We start from the raw sequence: 19,524 nt of genomic DNA, 5'->3' as shown, positions 1-19,524 counted from the left end.
TAAGCTACAAGTCATCTATAATTTCTCCTCCTCTTATAAGTGCCATAGTTAATCAGTTACCAGGTCCTGTCAATTCTATCTCCAAAGCATCTCCTTAATCATACCATTCTTGAATCTATCATTATTTATTCCCTAGATTTCTATAGGAACTTCCTAAGAGATCTCCTTACCTGAAAAATTAATTTCCCATGATAAAGTGATGTTTCTAAAATGGTTTTCCTTAAAATTTCCTAGTAATTCTCCATGATCTTCAGCATAAAATCCAATCTCCTCAGTAACGCATGCAAAGCTTTTTAAGATCTGTCTCCACCTGTCACTCTACCCGTATTCCCCACCAGATTCCTCCATGCAGCCATATGCAGCCATGGTGAAATGTTTCTTTCTGAAACACCCTCACCCACCTTTGCTCTTACAATTTCCACTTATTCTTCAGGATTTCATTTAGGTGTCAGCTCCTCTGATTAAGTACCCCAGTGCTTACTTATGTCAAAACACCTGTTGTTCCTTTCTTTTTTCTCTGTTTCATCTACCTTCCCAACCAGATTGGGGACCACTTGAGAAGGACATCATTCTCTTTTACCTAGATATCCCCCCCCCCAAAAAAAGTAGTCACAGTGTCTTCCTCTTAACAGGTGCTTATTAAATGCATGTTGAATGAACTAATGTCTTCAAGCTGGGAATAAGCACATGGGGGTCGAGGCAAGATCTGACAAAGGTTAGTGGGTATCTGTATTCTTTTTGGCCACCCAGCATCTGAACCTTCCTCCCATGTCTAGAGGGTTTCTCTGAGTCTCAGTGGGAGGCAGAGCCTACCTCACACTCTTGATGTCAAAGATATCAGTAGCTCACTCTCCAAGTCTTGTAGCTATGCCAGAGGCTCTAGTCTGACTTCCTGTAATGAGATGGACACCTCCCCCCACCCCCCAAGGCTTTGAATGGGAAACTAGCAGCTTCAGCTAGATGGAACTGGAAACAGTGGCCATTAGGCATATTTTGCATTCCAAGGGCACAACAGCAGCCATGTGAGTAGCAACATGGGGAGCCTGGAAGTGGCAGATTCAGGAGCAGCATCTCTCCTAGCAGTGCAGTAGAGCTGTTTTCCCAGGACCAGTTTTCCAGCACAGCTTGGGATGTTGTTGCAGTCTGTGTAGCTATCCCCTGGTCAGTTTTGTTTAAATCAACCAGAGTTTTTTTTCTGTTGCTTGCAACTACAAACACTGACTGGTACCCAGAGGCTTCAAAGGTACAACATTTAACCAAGATGCAGCACAAAAGAAGACCCAAGTAAAATTCCAGGGGCATCAAAGTCTTAGCAGTACCCAGTGGGACTGTATAACCTGCTTGCTTAAGTGCCAGCTGACCTGGATTTTACCCCTGTCCTTCCTCAAAGCAAGGTTAAGAATAGATTTGATTATACCTTTGGGATCTAGAGTAACTTTTCTTTAAAAAAAGAAAAAAATCCCAAATGCTTGCTGTAGAGTCAAAGCCTACATGTTCCGTGGCATGCCTAGAGTTTAGCACCAGATGAGACCTATTAAGGGGCTACAAGACAGATGGAATTTGGTTCCAGGCAGCCTTTCTGGGAAGGATGAATCGCTGAAGTAGAGTGGCCTATGTTTGTAAGCCAGGGAACAATGCCATTAAGAAACAAAAGCCCAGACAGACCATGTGATCTGCCAGCCTTTTGGAAGTCAGTTTGTCTGAGGACTTGGAACCTGAATGACACTCCAAGGGGTGGCTGGCAAGTGAAGTCTTTCCCTCCTCACATGATCTAATGCACTGTTTGCTCAGCACACCTCAGTAAGATCCTCGTGTTTTGACATTCCCCTGATACCACTCCCCCTCCCCACTCAATCAACCTGGCTTCAGAGATATTAGTGCCTCATTCCATCTTCCTGGTTAAAATCTACTCTGTAGATCAAAACTAGACTGTGAGTTCATCTGCTAAGTAAAAAACATACTTCATCTTATAATAATGTTCCCTAGTGCCAGCACCCTTACCCCCTGGCCAAATGAATAATGTAGTGGCCTTTAGAGCTGAGGCATAACCAAGTTCACATCTCAGTCTTAGTGAGGTCTATACAGAGAAGTGAAATGAGTCAGAAAGACTGGAATATACCAGCATTACTCTATCTGGAGCATTTATCAACATGGACCACTTCCATCCGAGGAAGCAGAGGCACTAAGGGCCCACCCTCTCCAATAATACACACTCTACTGTTAACACAGCAATGCGTAAAATCAGCAATGTCTTTGAGATAATGCATAGCTCCAAAGCTGCATAAAACAATGCAAATGTGTTATGGGAGGAATCATTAACAGCCACTGACCTTGAGGGAATGACATCTAAGACAGGGAAGAAGACAACCTGAAAAAAGAAAGATCTAATCCCATCATGGAAGCCAGTCATGGAGGAGGCATCTCAGTGATCATCTTGAAGAGCTAGGGCACTTGGGACCTTGGAACAATGAGAGTCAATAGCTCAAATAAGGAGGACTACCTAGGGAAAAAAAACCCTGGGGCCAGGAGAACAATTTGGAGGCAAGACCACTATGAAAATCCATTGGTAGCATTTCTAAGACCTTTCTTATGGAAGTGAATGGGTTTTGTTCACAAATGTCTTCTAAATACATCCTCCCCAGACAACTACTGGCTATGGCCTGAACCACATCTTGGGATATAGGACATCTGAGATGTTGGAAGAGATCATCAAGAGGACATGACCACCAGTTGACCCAAGAGCTGGACATGGGTAATTGGAGGCTCCTTACCCTATCCCTCCCCTTGGAATGTATATTCTGCCCACTGCTGCTGCACTAGGAGCCACTTCAAGGATGCAGCCTTGAGAGAGTAATGCATTATTGACATCATTTGGACTGTATATGTGGCTGGACCCCATTAAGGCCTTTATAAAAACTCTGAAGATTCTGGCTCATGGGTGAAGAGAACTATTCTTCTTGCAGCTGTCAAGACAAACCACGTATTTAAGCTCCCTTGCTTATTAAAATGGCCAACTACCAATCTGGAATGATCTGCCTCTTTCTTCAGTCTCTCCTTGCCCTCTGTGTATGGGGACCAATGTTGAATTTCACTTGGGGAACTCCTAAGCTTGTGAACCAACAGAGGAAACCATGGAAACCATATCATAGTGGAAAGACATTAAAAAATAGAATTCCCTGGAAAAGCACTTTGCAAGCATTGTAAAGCTATCACAGGTAACAACACTCAAGTCTATGAAAAGTACAAACACAGCATATGACTTTTGCTGATACTATCCTACAGATAACATGAAACCGTATGTGTTATGGGAGGAATCATTGAATTCGTAGGACCCTGGGTCTAGCCCTTAGACCCAGGCATCCAGGGCCTCTGCCTGCAACACTTTGCTCTGGAGATTTCCACTCAAGTAGTCCTGGGCCAGGAGGGGTACCCACTCAGCACCTCTCCCCTTCTAGATCATAGTACAGTTTCTTGGGACCCAAGAATTCCCTGAATAGACTATCCTAGGTGGAACCTTCTTCCGCAGGCCTGTACTTCTGAAGGACCACAGGGCATGCATATGTACTTCTGGTCAGGAAGAGAGTTCAAGGGTGACTCTTTGGGGCAGAATGGGACAGCAGTCGGACCTGAAGGCTGGGGAGTGCCAACACTAGTGCTAGTGGCCCCTCAAGGTATAAGACAGGATTAGAGGTGGCACAAAGAGGGAGCTTGACCTCAGGCTCTTTTTAACTCTTGCTCAAGTGCTGCAAATATTAGGAGCAGATCTGCCTAAGGCATTATTTCTGTGTCAGTTCATCTGTTAAGGGACCAGCTCCATGCCATTGGACATCTGCTAGGTAATGAGAGGGAGGAAGATGACTGACCTCAGCTGGACAGATGGGATGTGCAATCTGCTCCCTTCCTTCCTTATTATGATCTCTGGGGGAAGGTTAAATCTAAACACAAAGACTCCCCCCACCCCCCACCAAGTTTTCCCAAGAGAAGGTTCCAAAGCAAACCCATAAATGTGAAATTTTAAGGAGACACTCTGCTGTTAAAACTAGAGGACATTTAGGGAAACTGTTCATTTTTTATGTAATTTCTGATACATGGCCCTTGTCCAGCAAGGGGGTGAGCATGCTAGATAGCTTGTCTTCTGCATCTCTTTTTGAGCTTACCAGTCAAGGCGGCGAAACCCAGGGAAAAGGAAGTCTGAACAAAGATGGGATATTAAGTAAAGAGCAGTGTTCTAAGGGAAGCAAGTCAAATGGAGTGACCTGATATCCTAACCCTTTGAAAAACTGTGGAAAGTCCTGGGACATTGGTAGTTCCCTAGACCATCCCAGATACCCCCAGAGTTGTCCCTGGGTGTCCCTCTGCCCTGGTCTCTGGCTCTGAGAGCTGCAGAGACAAGTGAGCAAAGAAATGCCAGGTTCTTGGGGCACTTGGATGGCTCAGTCGGTTAAGCATCTGACTTCGGCTCAGGTCATGATCTCACAGTTCATGGGTTCAAGCCCTATATTGGGCTCTGTGCTAGACAGTTCAGAGCCTGGAGCCCGCTTAGGATCTGTGTCTCTGTCTCCCTCTCTCTCTGCCCCTCCCCTGTTCATGCTCTGTCTCTGTCTCTCAAAATAAAATAAACGTTGAAAAAAATGTTATAGAGATGCCAGGTTCTTGAGAGAAGATTATAACATACCTAGACTAAAGTCGGCCTGCTCTGTGCCCCCACCTCCACCTCCACAGAAGGTAAGGTCTTGTGAACAAGACCAGAAAGCTTTCCCCCTAGTGGCTGGGAAGACAAAAAGGTTACAAAAATAATGAAAGGAATTAGAAGAGAGATTTAACCCACAACATCTCTTGCTCTGAGCTCTAAATGTTTTTTTTTTTAAATACCCACCAGTTTCCCTATTTTAATATTTACAGAGCCACAGTGGATTTTTCCATTTCAGGTTGATGTCATTCCCAGGCTACAGGTTTCCCGATATCCCATCTGCTAATGCAGTTGACTCCTGCAGACACAGACCCATTCACTCTGGTCTGAGAGGGCATCCTTCCTTCCTGTTTTTGCCTCAGCCTGGAAAGTGATGCCCGGAAAAAGGGATTGAACTTATTGCCCATGAAATCTCCATGACGTAAGAGTTTCTTTCCTTTCGCTCCTCACTCATCTCTTCAAAGGTGGCCCTCTGAACCACCCTGGCCCCATGTCCCTGGAAGGAGCAGAGTGCCCGGAATAGACCCAGCTTCACACTCCAAGGTTTCCCTCTCCCATTCTACCTGCAGAAAGTCCAGACAAGAGTTTTACTTCCTCTCAAGGGACAAGTCCAGATGCAAAGATATATAGCTTCTAGTAAACTTTGGTTGTTGATGATATGAGTTTGATATAGGAGATAAACATCCAATTCCAATGGAACTAGACTTGTGTCACATTTTATTATCTCATCATGTGTTTGGAGACCACCTTGTGTGTGACCATATAAAGTACCTGCTGACGATTCTAAGATGGGATGGATAAGGCTCACGCAAACTTAGCCATTAAAACAGAATATTATATAAAAGAAAATTTTAAGAACAAGCCATTTTTATCAGCCCAAGTATAATTTTAATAAAGTATAAGTGGTCCCAAATTACAAATCTGACTCTCTAGTTTCTAGTTCAAAAGCTACTTATGACATTATCATAAGGGTAGCAGTGAAAAGAGTGGTAATAGATGTCCATTCGTGTGTGCACACACACAGACACGCACACAAATACATGCACACACTGAGACACGCATGTGAAGTTTTTATGATTACCCCTTTCCTAGCAAATCAAGCTGTTCTATTTGCCCCTAACAAGGATGGCAGCAGAAACTGCAAGTTGGGAATGGGAGTTTAAAACCCGATTATGCTGGAAACATGGGATTACACTACAAAGTTAAGTTCTCTTTCCTGATACCCACACCTTAATTGTGGGCAGGTCTTCCTCAGACTTGATGCTTGGCCAAGATTCACAGCGTATAGAAGGAACTTTTACATTTACTGTAGACAGCCACGGTAATTATTCAACACTTAATGATAAAATAAATAGAATGCTGTTTTAGTTTTCCCCACTATACATGTTAAATTTACTGTGTGTGGATGGGTGGAAGAAATGAGAGGAAAGGACTGGAATGAAGGGGTGAGGATACAATATCTAAACGACTGACTTTTTAGTTTATTCCAATTTTTTACTTCACATATACTCTTCAATGATAAGGAGAAATTGTATCACTTCTCAAAGAAGAAAAAGGTACATTCAACTTTTCCATTTTGATAACCGAAGAAAGTGTTTTGTGAGCCGCTTTCCAAACGTTCAACATCTCCCTTCTCCATATAAAATGTAAGGTATATAATAACTAAAAAAAAAGTTACCTTGAATTCAACTAGTAAATTTTTTCATATCAAAAATTTTTTAAAAGAAAAATGAATCCAAGTAATTTCTGAAAAATATGTGTATAGGATATTGAACCTCCCTCGAATTCATTGTGCCCCTCTGCTAATGAGCAGCAACACACTGTGAGTAGGATGGCCTCACATCTAGTCCAGAGCTAGGACTTAATTTGTCAAGCCAAGCAGAGTGGTTCTATCTCCTTCCTTGGACATCAGAGTGATAAGACTCCAAGACTTGTTTTATGGTGGAAAAGAAATTCTCTCCTCCCCTGCCTTTCTCCTCCCGCTAAATGAGGATGGGAAAGCCTGAAGCCCTGGCAGCCGTGTGGTGACTGTGGGGAGCTCGCCCTTAAAACCAAATGACACTGTGAAAAGCAGAGAGGTGACATGCAAAGAGCTGGTCCTTGGTGCACTTTGAGCTAATGTATCAAGCCATTGCACAGCCTGCCCTGATTCCAGACTGTTCAGTGATAAAAGCTGTACTTTTCTTTAATCATTTGAGCTGGGGTTTCTTCCAGTAAGATGCAGATGCACCATACCAGATACAGCATATCAGTGTGTCTGCAACCATGTGGGTAATTTTAGGAAGAAATCCACTATATACTCTAAATTATGAACTTCTTTCCTTTTAAAGCTGTTCAGTCAAAGATGAAATGCGGATCTGGGGAAAAAAATGAAACATATTTCTCAACACCAAAGGTTGAATTAAATTTAATGACACAACGTAGTGAGTAAACAGGCCTGAGGTAATCTCTGCTTGCCAGGGCCAGGGCTTGAGTTAAGAACTGTTTTATGACTGTTCAGCTGATCTGCCAACATTTTCCCTGTCAGGGGAAAGCATATTTTAGAAGAATAGAAACTTAGAAACTGACCATTTGAACCAAGTAAGCAAACATGTATAGGTTCGGTGACTTGTCAGTTCCAAAGTCTTTCCAACCATGGTCTAAATTAAGCTTAAAATGATTCGGCGGTCCTAGAGAAATGACTTTCGAGCAAGAACAGAGGAAACTAGGTAAAGGCCACTGTTGAGTCTAGGAGAGTAAACTTGCCAGCAATGGAAAAAAACGAACTTGGAGATCCCCAAAATAGAAGTTCTGTAGTCACACTGCTACAGCATCATCCTCAATGGACATCCATCCAGTCAATTCCTACTTTCTCCAGGAAGCATTCCATCAATTCTTTTTCCATCGATTCCTCCCTGGAGAACAGCTTTTCACCCACTACAAATCCCTGGTGGTAACTAGCACAAAATCTATAGCCCAAGAGCAGGCACACTTTTAAGATGGCGAGGGCGGGGCGGGGGGCGGGGGGGACATTCAAGGATACTGAATAAGCTTTAAAGGCTCTGAGAATTTCAGAGACAAATGGAACATCACTGCCTTAGAAACTTCTCGTCTATGCCCTACCCCCAAATTTCCAGAAGAACAAAATGAGACTTTAAAAGTTTGTGAAATGTACTCAAAATCCATTGAACAAGTTGATGGGTGAATTGGGACTAGAGACCAGGTCGTCAGACTCCAAAATCTGTGATGTTTTTCTCTTTATCAAACTCTTTGTGATAGTCTTATGTGTCAGCTTGCTTAGGATATGGCCCCCACACATTTAATCAAACACTAATCCAGGCGTTGCTGCATAGGTATTTTGTGGATGCTCTGATCATCTACAATTGCTGACTTTAAGCAAACGATATTACCTTTGGTAGGGTTAGCTGGCCTCATCCAATCATTTAAAAGCCTTANAACTAATTTGACAATAAACTATTAAAAAAAATAAATAAAAATAAAATAAAATAAAATAAAAGCCTTAAGAGCAAAGACTGAAATTTCCCAAAGAAAAAGGCATTCTGCCTCACGCCTGCATCAAGTCCTGCCTGAGTTAGCCTGCTGGCCTGGCCTGTGGATTTCGAACTTGTAGATCCTCTCAGCTTTCTGAGCCAGTTCCTTAAAATATCTCCAGATAGATAGATAGATAGATAGATAGATAGATAGATAGATAGATAGCAGATAGATGATTGATGGATATATGAGAAAGAGATAGATTGATAAATAACATACATAGATACATGGATAGATACTGAGATAGAAATATATAAATACATCACACACACACACACCCTATTGGTTCGTTTCTCTGGAGAACCCTGACTTATATACTATTTAATAAACAAGATAGGGCAAATCCAAAGTTGCCCTGATGAATATCAAGAAATTGAGAGAGAATCCTTGGGATGTAAAATGGAATATATCAGCTCCAAAGGCACAGTTGTCAGAGGGATGATTCAATAATACCTGGGGCCCCAGATTCTTTCTGCTTTTCTGCTCTGTCATCTCTGGCTCCTTCTTTTTTTTTTTAATTTTATTTTATTTAAATCTAAGTTAGGTAACAGAGTGTGATAATGGTTTCAGGAGTAGAGCCCAGTGATTCATCACTTACATATGACACCCAGTGCTCATCCCAACAAGTGCCCTTCTTAATGCCCATCACCCATTTAACTCATCCTCCTACCCACCTCCCCTCCAGCAACCCTAGTTTTTTCTCTGTATTTAAGAGTCTCTTATGGTTTGCCTCCCTCTTTGTTTTTATCATATTTTCCTTCCCTTCCCCTATGTTCGTCTGTTTTGTTTCTTAAATTCCACAGGAGTGAAATCATATGTTATTTGTCTTTCTCCGACTTATTTCACTTAGATAATACATTCTAGTTCCATCCACATTGCTGCAAAAAGCAAGATTTCATTCTTTTTGAACACCAAGTAATATTCCAGTGTGTGTGTGTGTGTGTGTGTGTGTGTGTGTGTGTGGCGCATGCTCGCATCACATCTTCTTTATCCATTCATCAGTCGATGGAGTTGGTTTCCNCATTTGTGGGTCCAATTCTGAGTTCTCTATTCTAGTCCATTGGTCTATGCGTCTGTTTTTGTACCAATCCCATACTGTCTTGATGATGACAGCTTTGTAGTAGAGGCTAAAGTCTGGGATGGTGATGCCTCTCATTTTGTTTTTTTTTTTTCAATATTACTTTGGTTATTCGGGGTCTTTTGTGGTTCCGTACAAATTTTAGGATAGCTTGTTCCAGCTTTGAGAAGTATCCTGGTGCAATTTTGATTGGGATTGCATTGAATGTATAGATTGCTTTGGGTAGTAATGACATTTTAACAATATTTATTCTTCCAATCTATGAGCAAATAGCAAGATTTCATTCTTTTTGAACATCAAGTTATATTTTCGTGTGTGTGTGTGTGTGTGTGCGCCACATCTTCTTTATTCATTCATCAGTTGATGGACATTTAGACTCTTTGCATAATTTGGCTATTGTTGATAGCACTGCTATACATCAGGGTGTATGTGCCCCTTCAAATCAGCATTTTTGTGTCCTTTGGATAAATACCTAGTAGTGCAATTGTTGGGTTGTAAGGTAGCTCTATTTTTAATTTTTTGAGGAACCTCCATACCGTCCTCCAGAGTGGCTGCACCAGTTTGCATTCCCACCAACAATGCAAAAGTGTTCCCTTTTCTCTACATCCTCACCAACATCTGTTGTTTTCTGAGTTGCTAATTTTTGGTTCCTTTCTTAGAGGCAAGTTGTGGAACTTGAAGGTGAGTTTTGAAAGATTTCCAGTCAGTCACCTAATATATAACTGCTGTTGAGCCTAATAACTGAAGGATGCCATTGATTGTATTTGCAGAGTAGGAGTGAAAAATACATCTACATAAAGTGCAGCTAGGGTAATTTTTGTTTTACATTTCAAAGGTGATTTGACAAGGCATGACTTATTGAGTGTGTAATAGTCATTTAAAAGCACTTAACACATCATAGAAACTTCCTTTCTTACCTTGTTCTGCCATTCACTTTACAGAGAAATTACCAAGAAGCCTTCACACCTGGTAATGAGCAGTGTTTACCTTAAGGACCTGAGAACACATTGAGGGTACAAGAACATAAAGAAGAACATCCTGTTGCAGGATGTTGATTGGGTTTGGTTTTATTTTTTTTCATTGCTTATTTCACAGAAATGCTGTAATGCTATGAGCCAGTTCTTACATTCTGGCTTTCACAAATTCTTCAGTCTCCATGAAATAGAGCAGTTGCACATTAGAATTGCTGGAGAGACCTTTTTAACTACCAATGCAATAGTCCCAGCTCTGATCAATTAAATTCAGGTTTCTCAGAGTATCAGTATTAGTATTAGTAATTTTTAAAATTTCCCAAGTGATTCTGGATGCAAGTAGGGTTGAAAACAGCTGGAAGAGAGAATGGGATCAAACTATCAGTTAATCAAGAGCATGAATAGTAAAAATAGCAGCAGCCATAAAATGGGTGTAATGTTTGTGTGTCCCCCAACCACTGAAATGTATGTGTTTAGACCTAACCTCTATCGTGATGGTATTTGGAGGTGGGGCCTCTGGGAGGTGATTAGGCCATGAGGGTGGAGCCCTTATGAACAGGATTAATGCCCTTATAAAGAAGACTCCAGAGAGCTCCCTTGCCCCTTGTGAAGACACAGAAGTCTGTGGGTGGGAAGCACGCCCTCACCAGACCATGCTGGCACTCTGATCACGGACTCCCAGCTTCCAGAACTGTGAGAAGTAAACCACTGTTGTTTATATGTCACCCAGTCTGCACCATTTTGTTATAGCAAAACCTGAAGGGACTAAGACAGCTGTCAACACACAGTAAGAGAGAGAGAATTTCTGGCCATTCTTTTCACAATTTCTTCACCCGTTCACTCCAATGTTTCATATCCTTTCCTTAACTTGCTAATTTATCTTATGTATTGCCTGCCTTCCTCAGTAACCTAGAAGCTCTACAAGAGCTCTTTCTTTACGGCTGGATGGATATCCAGCTCCTAGACCAGTGCCTGATCACATTTTATGTTCTTAACTATTTGCTGGAGAAAGGAATGAATGGATGGGAATTATGTCTGGTCTGGGAACTGTCTATGTAGAGCAATTAAAGAATACAGTGGTGACAGTGCTGACACTCTGCTTGGGAGAGCTGGTCAACCTTCATTTGGAGCTTGTCAAACAGCTGTGTCCTGAAAATGGGCCACACATTGGAAGATCCCTCAGGAATAAATAACCTAGCAAGTCGTTCAACAAGGAGCCTCTGGAACTCAAGAAGAAGGATTTCACCATTGGCCTTTGGAGGAAATGAGTAGAATTCAGATGGAAAAGCAAGAGAGATGGTTGCCACACAACAGCATGAAAGGCATAGAAACTCTAACCTGAAGAATTTTCCAGAACAACTGTGAATATCTTAAGCAAACATAGGTTTTAAAACTAGCCTGGGACAAGAGTATCTTGTCTCAAAGGCCTAAAGCTGAGCAGGCACTTAGGAGATGGGCTAGTGATGGTGACTGCAAGGGAGAGGAGTGGAGTGACGCACAGCCTCCCCTAGGTGCTGGGCATGGGGTGTCCACCTGCAGGACATGCTAGCAGCTGCTCCCTGAGGAACTGACAGTGTAAAGCTTTCATCTAAAGTTAAAAGTCGGGGCTGGGCTGCTGGAGCTGCTGACATGCATTCTCCGGTTAGTTGAAGAAAAATATATAAATAGTGCCAGCAAATGGATTAAAAAAGAGAATCTGAACTCTCTGAACATTCAGCCCTCTCTGTATTTGTTTCATTTCCCCTAGCTTCTTTTTTTTTTTAATGTTTTTTATGGGGGGGGAGGGTAGCAGAGAGAGAGGTAGACACAGAACCTGAAGCAGACTCCAGGCTCTGAGCTCAAACCTTGAGATCATGAGCTGAGTTGAAGTTGGATGCTTAACCAACTGAGCCACCCAGGCGCCCCTCCATTAATTGCTTAATAAAAGCTTCATTGAAAAAAATCTAGCCATCTGTTTTGAGATAGGTCCATAGGCCCCAGGTTGCTGAATGGGCTGTGACTGCCAGAGAGGGTCTTCTTGAGAGCCTGCATGTGCTTCCCGAGTACACTGGTACACTGTACAGAGTACACGTGTGCGGAGAACGCGTCTTTTCAGGATTCTGCCCCTTCGCTTCCTTCAGCAACTCTGAAGGCAGCTGACCTCTGGACTTCCAGTTCTGTGAGATAAGACATGCCCTTCTGCTTAAGCCAATCAGAATCAGGTTCTTGGTCACCTGCTGCCAAAAATGCCTCTTTTTCACCTTCTCAGTTTTGAGACCCTGCCTTTGTGTAGCACTGATTCACTGACTACCTTCTTAGTGCTCCCCGTTTCTGTCGTGGCACCTCTGCTCGGCCCGGCTGGACAGCAAGCCCCTTAAGAGAAGGAAATAAGTCTTATTCGTTTTTCCCCCCTAGAACTGACAGAGTTCCTGATACAACAAAGGCGAATGAATGAATGAATGACCTTGGAGATAGAGAGTCTCTGTGACAGCAGAAATGCTGAAGCATAATTATGAATCAAGAAAAAAGGAGACAGGAATGATAAATGACAGTGTGGAAATAGGGAGTTAGGAGAGAACAAAATGGGAAAAATAAGAGACTGTGAGTATGAAAAGCTGATGTATGATCAAATTAAGGTTTACGAAAATTTCATTGGATAGGAAAGAAAAAAGTGTGTATAATTTATAAATGCTTTTAACACTTAGCCATAGAAATAACTATTAATGCCATTGTGGCATTTGTCACCTCATAATGCAGCTGTCGATTTGCCTGACTCCTGTCCTAATGGCAAGCAACTCAAAGTCAAGCCTACCTGGCACACCTAGCTGCGAACACAGCACGTGTCCAGCCCCCATGGAGGGCTGTTGAACTGAGGACTGAATGAAGACTTGAAGGCTTCAAAGTTAGATGTCACACCGATTACTGAAAGTACAGAAGAAATAGCCTGCTGAACATTTTATTTGAAATTAACTTTTCCCCATTAAATCAAATTACTTTTTTTCTTTTTTTAACACTCTCTAGCTTCACAAGAACATGTAAATCATGAGCTTTTATCTTGGATTTAGAAAGTAACGCATTAAGTATAAAATCATGTGCTTGATACTTAAAGTACCCAGATAAACTAAAAAGGTCTTTCAGATATTGGGTTCTCTGCAAATCAGCAGAAAAAAATTTTTTCTTAGCCAAAAACATTGTAAAGCCAGAACTAAGGGGAAAAAATTAAGCCATTCTTAGCAATATCTGTAGTACAGCTTGGTGTCTTATTAATGTGAACAGTATTATCTATATATTTCTCCACATGCTGTTAAAGTCACACAGAGTAGTGAGGTGAATGCATCCCTTTGTTCTCTCCTGCTCCCATTTTAATGACATCCTTATTTGTATCATTAATATCCTATGTTTTCTCCTGTGATGCTTAAAGTTCTATATAAATAGCCATTTTTCCAATCTAGTACTAGAATCATAAAAGCTCTCATTATTCTCATTTTGCAAATAGGAAAACAGAAGCATGAAGTGGCTAATGCTTTGCCACGTGGGAAATTCACTGAGAGGTCCAAAAGACGGACTACGAGAACAGTTGAAAGGAAACTTCATTTGGCCAAGTTCACTTCCAAATACACTTTTCTGCATCTCTTGTCTCAAACCTGAGTAATAAACAGCTCATTCTTCACAGGGAAATATCATCTTGGGCCCTTCCCCCTGGTGTAGGCTTAAATTATATCCATCGATTTCTAAAATAATAAATGGATCACAAATATATTGGCAATACAAAACAAAGTTTTCCATGGTAAAAATATATGAAGACTCATGTAACATAAGCCTCTCCCCTAATTTTTACTTTACTGATTCACCTTTTATTTAATAAACATTTGTTAAGTGCCTTCTATGTGCCAAGTACTATTCTAGGTGCGACCCATAAAGAAAAAAAAGTTACAGCCCCTTCCCTTCAAGCGCTTCACAGTGGAGAGTCAGACACATAAATATGGGGCAGCTTAATAAGTGCTCACTAATAAGTGAGGTAAGCACCAAGTGCCAGTGGAGGACAGGACTGGGCACTAAGTGGGAACTGGGTGCTGGGGATGGTGTCAGAAATGGAGGACAGAACAAGGGACAGAGCAGCAGCAGAATGAGCAGGAAATGTCCAAAGTGTCTGGAGGGTAGTGCGGGAGGGAGAAAGCCCATGGCCCAGCTGCTACTGGTAGTCATTTCATAACCACAAATGGAACCACTTGTAGGGGGAAACCCACGTTACAGATGGCTGAGCAGAGAGATGGAAGAATCTACATGCTCGATGGCTCAACTGGACTGAACTGCTGAATCAATCAACCCTAAAGTTACCCTACCTTGGGGCTTGTTTTTAAGTGAAATAATACATTTCCATATTGTCTGAATTTCAGTAGGGTTTTCTGAAAGCATTCTAAGCAATTATATAGAGGAGGTTTAGGGGGAAAGATAGTTCATTTGTGCACGCATTGAACTTGAGATGGCTGTCGGTCCACCTGGAGATTTCCCAGGGACAGATGGGTCTGACCATCCTTGTTGAAACAGTCATTATTTTAAAATAACCTCAGCATAGGGGAGCCTGGGTGGCTCAGTTGGTCAAGCCTCCGACTCTTGATTTCTGCTCAGGTCATGATCTCACATTCATGGGATCAAGCCCCCCCATGTCGGGCTCTGTGCTGACAGTGTGGAGCCTGCTTGGGATTCTCTCTCTCACTCTCTCTCTCTGCCCCTCCCCTGCTTGCTCGCTCGCTCTCTCTCTCTCTCTTAAAATAAATAATAAATTTAAAAGATATAACCTCTGCATGAAAACTCTGAATATCTATCCCATAAGGATAGTTGCACTTGAAGTAGCACCATGGCATCCTCAGAACCCATGTGCTTTCTCGCCTTCCTGCTCTGCCATCTCTATATTACTTGCTTTTATTCATAGGTTTGTTCTCTCCCACTCACAAGATGGTGACAGCAGCACCAAGCATCCCGTCCACACCCAACAATGTCCAAAGGCCACATTTGGGCACATTTTTCCTTGTTCTTTCTTGAGAGCAAACGAAGTCTCGAGTTGGCGCTCAGAGGTGGTCAGTTAGTACGTGAAGGTCTCTAATCAGGAGTCTGTATTCAGAGACAGCTACACCAGGTGCTTCAAATGAGGTTAGCTACATCTGAACAGGAGGATCCACCAATTAGGATAAGATTTTGGAAATCATTTTTCACTTGTGAAATGAATGGCATTCAACGTATGTAAGTGATCAGACTTTTTGCCTTTGCAAAATGTAGTATCATAATGTGGCAAGTTGAGAAATCTAACTCTTTATAGTAGAATCCTGGATCTTGAACTCCATTTGGTCCTGGACTCTCATTATCAAAGGGCACCTTCACCCCCTCTGAATAGATTTGTTGGTTTTGCCATTAGAATATTGTTGCGTTCCTACACATCATTTTATTTTTTTTTCTAATAGTTTATTGTCAAATTAGTTTCCACATAACACTCAGTGCTCATCCCCACAAGTGCCCTCCTCCATGCCCATCCCCCCTCCCCCCCACATCCATCAGTCCTCAGTTTTTGTCATCATTCAAGAGTCTCTCATGGTTTGCTTCTCTCCCTTTCCCCCACCATTTTCCCCCTTCTTCTCCCCCTTGTTCCTCCGTCAAGTTCCTCCTAATCCTCCTATACGTGCAAACATATGATATCTGTCCTTCTCTGCCTGACTTATTTCGCTCAGCATAACACCCTCAAGGTCCATCCATGTTGCTACACATGGCCAGATTTCATTGTTTCTCATTGCCATGTAGTATTCCATGGTATAGATAAACCACATCTTCTTGATCCATTCGTCTGTTTTAGGCTCTTTCCATGCTTTAGCTATTGTTGAGAGTGCTGCTATGAACACTGGGGTACATGCCTACACATCATTTTAATTGTGCAAGGGGCCATTGTGTAAAAGCACAGAAGCTGGGGAACTTCTTCCAGCACACAGGATCAAGGAATATGCCGCTTTTTCTACCTGCTTGCCAACAAACATTTGTACCTGTGGCAAAACTCATTTGAGGCTTTCTTCATTGCAACATATCTTCAGGGAGCAAGTGTGAGTGGGTAAGCATAGCCCCTACCTGTCTCAAATAGTTGGAGGATACCAGTGTTTACTGGACAATTTTGAATGACTAAAATAACTCAGACTAACTTGCAACGCCACGACACCACGTTACTTCTCCCTACAGAGACTCAAGTATTAGACATCCAGATCAGATGAGTCCTGGTAGAAACTCAGTCATAAGAACAATCTTTCCTGCTGACAGACCTCCTGAAATCCTAGGAAATGGCCTGGGAATGCGAGCCTTCTGGGCGAGCCATTGCCTCACTCCATACCAGAGTCTCATCAGTTGGTATTTTTCCTCCATCGCCACTTCATGTATGTCTCTCCTGTAACACCCAGCCCGGTCAAAAAGGCAAACAATTCCCAGATAGGAAGAGGACCTGTTACTGGTTCAGGGTATATGCATGGACGCTCCCACTCAAGTTCTTCCTTTAACAGCCTCCCATGCACCCTGTATGGGGCTTCTCCTGCATGATTTCCTCATGCCCACTGTTCACAATCAGCACTTCCTGGCCAGCACTGCCCAGCTCAACACCCCCTCCCCTCGGATTATTATACCTGTGAGAGTGATTATTTACAGCTGTATTGAAGAATGATTGACAAATAAAACTTGTGTATCTTTCAGGTATAAAATGTAATACTTTTATATATGTATACACTGTGAAATGATTTCTAAGATTAGTTAAGTAACACATCCTTGGGGCGCCTGGGTGGTTCAGTCAGTTAAGCAGCAGGCTCTTGGTTTCAGTTCATGTCACAATCTCAGGGTTCATGAGTTCAAGCCCCATGTCAGGCTCCATGCTGACCGTGTGGAGCTTGCTTGGAATTCTCTCTCTCTCTCTCTCTCTCTCTCTCTCTTCCCCTCATACCCTTCTCTCTCTCAAAATAAAATAAACTTTAAAAAGATACATCCTTTATCTCACAGTTACCTCTTTGTGTGTGTGGTGAGAACACTTGAGATCTACTCTCAGCAAATTTCAAATATACAGTATGTTGTTATTAACTGTAGTCACCATACTGCATATTAGGTCTCCAGAACTTCACTTTATAACTGAAAGTTTGCACCCTTTGACCAGCATCTCCCTTTTCCTACCACCATCCGCAGCCCTTGGCAACAACCGCTCTGTTAACATGAGAATCGCAATGTTTTTAGCTTCCACGTATAAGTGAAACCATACAGAGCTTGTCTTTGTGTGTCCGGCTTACTTCACTTAACATATGTCCTCCAAGTTTATCCGTGTTGTCACAAATGACAGTATTCCACTCTGTTCTATTCGTGTGTGTGTGTGTGTGTGTGTGTGTGATTACCTTTTCTTTATCCAATCATCCATTGACACTCAGGTTGCTTCTGTGTCTTGTCTACTAGAAATAATAACAATAATATTATTATATATTATTATTATTATAATATATGGGAGTGCAGATATCTCTTCAAGAAAGTGATTTTATTTCCTTTGGCTATGTACCAGAAGAAAAGATTGCTGGATTATATGGTAGTTCTAGTTTTAATTTTCCAAGGACTTGCCACACTGTTTCCCTTAATGGCTCTACCAGTTGACATTCCCATCAACAGTGTGTAAGTTGTAAGTGTTACCTTTTCTCTTCATCCTTGCCAATACTTCCCTTCTGGCTTTTTGATAATAGCCATCCTAACAGATGTGAGGCGGTATGTCATCGTGGCTTTGATTTGTATTTCCTTATGATTAGTAATACTGAGCATTTTTCATATACCCATTGGCCATTTTTATATCTTCTTTGGAAAAAATGTCTATACAGGGCCTTTGCTCATCTTTTAATTGGGTCATTTGGTTTTTTGCTACTGAGTTATATGAGTCCCTTATATATTTTGGATGTTAGCCTCTTATCAGATATATGGCTTGCAAATATTTTCTCCCAATCTGTAGGTTGCCTTTTAATCTTATTGACTATTTCCTTTGCAATGAAAAGCTTTTTAGCTTTATGTACCAGCATAGTTTAGAGATATTGTGGGTTCAGTTCCAGACCACTACAATAGAACAAATAGTACAATAAAATGAGTCAAATGATTCTTTTTGTTCCCTGGTGTTTATAACAGTTAAGTTTACACTGTACTATAGTCTATTTAAAGTGTGATATAGCATTATGTCTAAAAAAAAAATCCCATACTTAATTAAAAAATATTTTATTGCTAAAAAATGCTAACCATCATCTGAGCTTTCATCACATCATAATCTTTTTGCTGATAGAGGGTCTTGCCTCGATGTTAATGGCTGCTGACTGATCAGGGTGGGGTGCCTGTGGCAAATTCTTAAAATAAGACAACAATGACATCTGTCATATTGATTGACTATTCCTTTCATGAATGAGTCTCTGTATCATGTGCTGCTATTCGAGAGCATTCTACCCATTGTGTATTCTTGGTGCCTTTGGCAAAGATTATTTGAACATATATGGCTGATTTTTTAAAAAGGAGATAACTTTGAATTAGCTCGAATTACAAGTGTGTATATATCACATTTGAATTTTTATAAGAATATGCCTTATTTTATATAAAAAAACAAAATATTAAAGGCAGCTTATGATTTCCAAATTGCAGCATATTAATTACCCTTAGTAATAAATAATGTATTTCACATCTTTTTGAGATTTGGTGCTTTAAGTTACAGAAACTGATTCTCCTCATGCAGGTGGTCTACTTGAGGGGAAGTTTCTCTCTTTCTGTGGACAACCAAATTATGCCTGTGTATTTAGGTTCTAACAGTTTCCTGAGTTGTTGTTCTCTGTTTAACTGAACAGGGGATACCCACAAACCAGCTTCCCACAACAAAATCCTAAACACTTCCCATGGCAGTCCTCTGCCCCTTCTAGAGACTCCCCTTTCCTCTAATTCCCCAAATTTCCAAACTCTCACCTCCCTGGTACAGAGTTACTAAACCAACTGTGTCAACCTCACATTAGAAGGAGTGTTAACTTGGTGAGCTCTACTCTCTTTGAAAAGGAGGAACTGAATGTAAAACTAAAGGCAGTTCAGAGCAGGTTAACAGATTCCCTTGGCTCAAGGAAAAGAAACACCTCTAATTTCCATGATTAATATAGCACATTCTTTCAACTAGCCCTTGTGGGTCCTGGAGCAGAAGAAATGTTCATTTCCAGCATACCTAGGGAGTAGAATAGTGGAATTTTTTAAACTGAGGTACAATT

The 19,524-nt window shown here is 41.6% G+C and overlaps 1 protein-coding gene and 1 long non-coding RNA gene across 2 annotated transcripts in view; one reads left to right on the top strand and one right to left on the bottom strand.

The window, feature by feature from the left end:
* Positions 1-13,921, top strand: part of LOC144226918 (uncharacterized) — a 48,978-nt gene extending 35,057 nt beyond the window's left edge. The window contains exon 3 of the long non-coding RNA XR_013333772.1: positions 13,746-13,921. This is a non-coding gene — a long non-coding RNA (uncharacterized LOC144226918). The remainder of the gene's footprint in view (positions 1-13,745) is intronic.
* FAM107B (family with sequence similarity 107 member B) overlaps positions 1-19,524 on the bottom strand; it is a 221,611-nt gene that overhangs the window by 192,115 nt on the left and 9,972 nt on the right. The gene's annotated exons all lie outside the window — the stretch shown is intronic.

This window comes from Crocuta crocuta, unplaced genomic scaffold, assembly GCF_008692635.1.
Source record: "Crocuta crocuta isolate KB4526 unplaced genomic scaffold, BGI_CrCroc_1.0 scaffold32, whole genome shotgun sequence".
NCBI lineage: Eukaryota > Metazoa > Chordata > Mammalia > Carnivora > Hyaenidae > Crocuta > Crocuta crocuta.
This window is presented reverse-complemented; position numbering and strand designations above follow the sequence as displayed.